This window comes from Ursus maritimus, unplaced genomic scaffold (genome assembly GCF_017311325.1).
Source record: "Ursus maritimus isolate PB19 unplaced genomic scaffold, ASM1731132v1 scaffold_21, whole genome shotgun sequence".
Lineage (NCBI taxonomy): Eukaryota > Metazoa > Chordata > Mammalia > Carnivora > Ursidae > Ursus > Ursus maritimus.
This window is the reverse complement of record NW_024424564.1, coordinates 16757838-16764273: the sequence shown is the minus strand read 5'-3', so window position 1 is coordinate 16764273 and position 6436 is coordinate 16757838. Positions and strand designations below refer to the sequence as shown.

The 6436-nt window shown below is 40.1% G+C and overlaps 1 pseudogene; it reads right to left on the bottom strand.

Moving 5' to 3' along the window:
- Positions 1 to 3933: 3933 nt before the first annotated feature.
- On the bottom strand, positions 3934 to 6034 carry LOC103656908 (annotated as a pseudogene).
- Between the last annotated feature and the right edge of the window lie 402 nt (positions 6035 to 6436).

Here is a 6436-nt window from a genome sequence, read left to right as displayed (position 1 = left end):
GCAGGGGAGCACCTCAATATGTAAATATATAAATTTATAAATATATAAATGTCTAACTAGAGAGTACAATAATTAGTGATTATATATATATATGTATATATGTATATGTATATATATATATATATACATATATATATGATTTTGTTGCTCAGGAGAGAGGACTAGGCTAGAGCTACATATTAGATTAAAAAGAATCAGAACACAAGATCCATTTTCTCCTCTTTCCTAGGAAGAAGATGTAAAGTGGAAAGAGAAGAGGGCTGAGTATGAAATTTTGGAGCAACAAATAGCAGAGAAAGATAAACTTGTAGGAATGAAGAAGAGTCAGAAAGGTAAGAAAAAAACTAATATGATGACATAAAAACAAAAGGAGTTTCTGCCCAAGGCCAACAGAGGCACACAAATAAGCTGCCAATTTGTGAAGACAGCTACAGTGCAAAGGCTACATGATCTAGTGCTGAGGCAGCCCTATGAACCATGGGTAAGAGACAAAGGCAAAGGAAATCTGCAAGCAGAGAGGCTTTAAAGAAATAACCAGCTAGGCTGGTGCCCTGGTAGTCTCGCATGCTGGAATGTTTACAGTTTCATGTTGATGATGACTCAGAAGTTACATATAGGCCCAGTAGGAAATAGTGATTTTCTTAAAAAACAAACAAACAAACAAAAACCGTCTGTTACTATGAAAGTAGTACATGCATGGTAGAAAGTTGGAAACTATATATAAGTAAAATAGAAAAATAAAAAAAAACATATTTCCCATCTATTACCATTGTTAACAGCTTACTGTATATCTTTCCATACCTTTATTTATCCCTATATATGCATATAAATATATATATGTATTTTTAACCAAAATGGTTTCATACCTGGTGTGCAGTTTTACAACATATTTACTTTTTTAAAATTAACAATCTCTACCTTTCCAAGTCAATGAATTTTCATCTTATCTAAAACCCAAATTCAGATTTCCCCATTTGTCTCCAAATTATCTTTACTCTGAAAATTACTAACTAAAAGTAAGGAATTATTTATTTTTCCTTTCCTGTATGAACCATATTTTAAGGTAATCAAACAGTTCTAGGTATAAAGGCAAGCTCTATTTTACTGGGAAAAAATGTCAGAATATAGAATGAATGACGGTATTAAAATTATTTTGCAATTCTGACTGAAATTATTGACTTGTACAAAGATTTTCAACAAGTGTTAAAACATGAGGTTTATGTTTGAAGAGGATCTAGTCATATGCATGGTATTAAAGTAATACCATACAAATTACTTCCTAGTCATGAGTTTATAAAGTAGGGATAAGACTGCCATATCATTATTTCAATATCAGTCTAAGCATCAATAATTGAGCATTAATCAAATAACATGAAAGATGCTATACAAAATATACTACATTACCTATAATTATTCTAGCCCAAAATGTTTAACTTGAATCCACCAAATCTTTACATCTAATATCTCTCAAAGGTTTCGAAAGGCCATTTTTATATCTACTGACTATCATAAATAAGATGTTCTGGATTGCTAAGTGACATTGCAAGGGCAGAAGAATAAGGAAATGTATACATTACTGCATTGTGCTTAGAGATGAATTTTGTTTTACTATGATTCATTGTACTTAAGAAATAAGTTTGGCAAGAATGGACTGGCTTAGAGTGTTGACTTCATGTCTTGCAACACTCTAATGTCTGTTTGAAGTCTTATTTGAATGGAAAGTACAACTCTCAAATTGAGTCTATCTCCTGGCTGCCAAAGAAATGGCTTTCATTCTCACATCACATGTGAGACCTGATATTTGAATTGGGGATTGTAGAGAATCTTAAATAAATCTGCTTCCATGGCCTGAGGTTATGCCCATCTATGTATCTTCTATAATTCTCAGAATTAGGCCAGTTGCCACAAAGCTTTGGTATCAATGGAAGGTTGGTAGAGTATCGTCTGTAATTTTTTTACAACTGAGTAAAGTGAAAATACAGTTAGTAATATTGCGCATATTGTAATATTCCCCAAAGATAGTAATCATAACAGTTTATGTTTCTTGAGTTCTTTAATTCTTATTACAACACTGTAAAGTAAAAAAAAATTTTAATTCCACTTTACAGATGAGGAAAGAGCCTTGGTGAGGTCTCACAGCTAGTAAATGACAGGGCTAGGATTGTATATCTGATGTTAGAGTTGGAGCTCAACCCCACTATACTATACTACTACAGTGAGTCAAATTTGTATTGATGAACTTTGTAATATTGATTACATTGATTTTTAAAAAAGATTTATTTATTTAGTTTTAAAGATTTTATTTATTTGTGAAAGAGAGAGAGAGAACACGAGCAGGGGAAGCAGCAAGCAGAGGGAGAAGCAGACTCCCCACTGAGCAAGGAGCCCAATGTGGGACTTGATTCCAGGACCTTGGGATCATGACCTGAGCCAAAGGCAGATGTTTAACCTACTGAGCCACCCAGGTGTCCCAAGACTTATTTTAAAGAGGGAAAGAGTGTGCGCATGAGAGAGGTGCAGAGGGAGAGACAGAATCCTCAAGCCGACTCCCCTGTGAGCATAGAGCCCAATGAGGGGCTTGATTCCAAGACCCTGAGATCACGACCTAAGCTGAAATCAAGAGTCAGTCATCTGCTTAACTGACTGAGCCACCCAGGTGCCCCTTTGATTAAATTGATTTTAAGATTTTCTTTCATCTTCATAGTAATATTAACTTATAACAGTTTCTGGATTATCACTGCTAACCTAATGGGAACATCTCTGCATAAACTGAAAGTACTTAGTTCTTGTCAAATATTAGCACCGAAGAAATAAAACATTAACAGAATACTTCCAACTATTTTCTTTCCAGAAAACAGTCAGTGCTAATCAAGGCAGAGCCTAAACTTTCACTTGACTTTTTTTGCTACTTTTTATGAATTTGACAGTTGTGCATTTGGAATCTGTTCAAATTCTATTTGTAGCTGAATCATGTGAATGCCAAGGAGATCAGTACATCTGCTTCTTAGCATCTCTAGAGTAATCTGTATTTGCAAATGCTTTATATAAATTTGAACATGTTAATGTGCTTAATCAGATTTATTTACCACACGTCATATGATATTTGGCCTTTCACAGTGGTTTAATAGAGGTCTGTAGCAAATAACAGATAGCATGAGTTGCTTTTGATTTGAATACTTTTACCAAAAAATAATCATAGACATGGGGCACCTGGGTGGCTCAGCCAATTAAGTGTTCAGTTCAGGTTGTGATCTTGGGGTCCTGGGATGGAGACCTGCATAGGGCTCCCTGCTTGGCAGGGAGTCTGCTTCTCCTCTCCCTGCTCATGATTTTTTCTCTTTTTCTCTCAAATAAATGAAAATCTTTAAAAAAAAATGGACATGATAAAGAGGAAGTGATTACTATCTTAAAGGTAGAAAATAACAAGTAGTAGTTGTAGAGTACATTCCCATGGATTTGACCTATAGATAGAGAAAAGAAAGTGACATAATTTGAAGGTGGGTTTTTTTTTTCCCCTGAAGTAGGGGCCCAATTATATAGTATGTGTCTTTAAGAAATGAGACATTTAAATAAAAATAATCACATATCATTATCATGCCTAAGATGATTAATAATAATTCCTTGATATCATGTAATATCCAACCAGTATTAGTATTTCCCTGATTGTTTCATTAATGTCTTTTTATAAAAGTGATTTGAAACAGAATCTAAAAGAGGTCCATACATTGTGTTAGGTTGATATATCTGATGTCTTTTTTTTTTAAATAAACATTTGTAATTTTATTTTAAAAAAATAAAACATCACAACCATGAACATTATTACAGTTAGAGGCCCTCTTGGTTCTTCACAATGATACTGAGCATGTTCACAGGGGTTCCCATTGTTTAGTCTTAAACAACCATCTTTAAAAGAAGGAAAAAAACTCAGCACACTACCATTTAACTTGTTTTAATGTTTCTTTACAAATGATGAAAAATACTAAAGTACAGACAAGGAATAATCATAATGTTGTGGCCAACATTATATATATGGAATTATAAATTTAAAACACTTTCTGGTTTAAAAATAAATTTGGCAGTCAACGCAGCTGTGCGGGGTCTCTGTGTCTAGTAGGGCTGGTCTCTGCGTTCCTGACGGTGCTGGTCTTTTTCCATTTTTCCCGGTCCTCCATGCCCACCTCTTCTTCCTCCCATCTGTTCCATCAGAGGTCCAGGGGCCCACGAGGGCCGCTCCTCTTCCTCCACCAAAGCCACCTCAGTCCATGCCCCAGCCACCATGGAAGCCACCTCTTTCTCCACCATGACCACTTCTGAACATCCTACCGGGACCACCATGGTCCATGAGGCTGCCTCTTCCACCCTGCATGCCACCAGGGCCACCTCTGCCATGGTCACTGCCTAGGGTGTAGAAAGGGTGGTGGAAGGAAGCCTTCAGGCTTCAAGGCCTCACACTGGTTGCATTCTTCTCTCCAGGCCTAGTTCTGGTTTCCACAACCCAGACTGGGGCACTGTCAGTCTCTAGCTCAGTGCTGGACGTTTTCCTCCTCTGGGTGGGTTCCCTCAGGAATCCCGGGGCCCTCTTGGGGGAAAGCTACCTCTGTCTCCTCCATGGCCTCTTCTGTGACCCATGGGACCCCCAGGACCTCCACAGAGTGGCTGCAGCATCCCTCTGCCCTCACGGGGGGCATACCACCCTGCATGCTGTTCATCGGAGACTTCTTCTAGCAAGAGAAACCTTAAATTTGCTCCCTTGAAAATCTTTACCATCAAACCACTCCATGGCAACCTTGGCAGTTGGTGGGTCTTCATAGGACACTGTAGCAACACCTTTGGGCTTTCCTGTTTCCTTGTTCAAGTAGATATGGATCATGGGTTATCCGGTTCTCTTGTTTATCTTAACAACTCCACACTGCTTAACGAAGTCTGCCAGATCATCTAGGATCACATTGTCATTTAAGCCTTGCACATAAATTGCACTGTTGTCAGAGTCTTCATCTGGATCTACAGGTGGACCTAGATCAATATCTGGTCCTTCAACCATGGGTCCCTCAGGCTTACTGAAGCCACCTCGCTCTCCAGCACCCATTCCACTGTGTCCTCCTCCCTGTCCACCTCTGCACATGCCTCCACAATCAAATCCCCCTCTTCCCCTGCGCCGGTTATCAGGCCCACTCATGTTCCCATTCTCTCCTGGTCTGGAAAATCCTCCAGACTCCTGTCCATAAACACCCATGCTACTGGAGTGGTCCTGTCGGAATGAACTCTGCTGCCCATAGCTGCTGCTCTGCTGGCTATATTGATTTGGAGCCTGGCTGTAGGATCCAGTTTGTGGGGGATAACTAGTGGGTGGCTGCTGTCCATAGCTGCTGTGTTGACCATAGCTACTCTGCTCTCCATAACTGCTGGGCTGCCCATAGGTGTTCTGCTGAGAGTAACTACTCTAATCGTAACTAGTTGGCTATGGAATAGCTGGTAGGAGGAGTAGCTGGTAGGAGGATAAGAAGGTGGTGCCCTGACTGGCTCCGTGGGGTAGCTCCCAGGTACCTGGGGATACCTATTGTTACTCTGTCTGTATCCTAGGCTGGGCCGGTTTTAATCTCCTGTGCTAGATTGAGGTTGGCTCGTCTCAGCAGATTTGTTACATCCTGTGGTTTTGCAGGTTCAGTGGCCGCTGGCTGGTGCCCAAAGGCTGGGTAAGCAGCCTGAGTGCCATATGCGGACTGAGCTGCATAGGAGGCCTGGGTGGTAGTGACTGTAGCAGTGGTGGTATCATAAGCACCAGTGCCGTACCCCTCAATAGGCAGACTGTACGCCTGGGGGGCAGTCAGAGTAGTGTAACCAGCAGGAGGCTGTTCCATAAGAAGTTGCATAGGGGGTATGCCCATAGGTCACAGTGATCTGAGCCTGGGTATAGCTGACATCAGTGGGCTATCCATAGGTTCCATTACTTTGCTGCCCATATGCCTGGGTGGTCTGTGCATATCCTTGAGTGGGCTGCAGCTTGGCTGTAGGTACTGTAATCCGTGGAAGCCATTTTCTCTCCTTCCTTCTCATTGATGAGTCTATTTTAATACAAAATAGTGCCCCTTTTTTCCCTTGCTTTTGTTTATTGCATAAAGGTCTTTCTTTTAGAATTTTCCCTGTTTAGTTTAGATCATTGTATTCATATGGTATACTGCTTTTCTAATACTTTTAGGAAGGGGGGTTGGGAGGCAAATGATGTTAGGTCCAAGACTATTGGCTGACAGCAAAAGAAAGTTAGTCAAAGTAATCAACACAATGTCAGACCACAAGAGGCGAAGTGTTTGGCCATCTCTGGAAAGGAGTTGATATTTAAAAATAAAAAAAATAGATGTATCCCAACTCCAGTCCATTCCAGGAGGGTGTTATAGGGATTAAGGATTAAAGGAAACCGGGGGGGGGGGGGGGGGGGGGG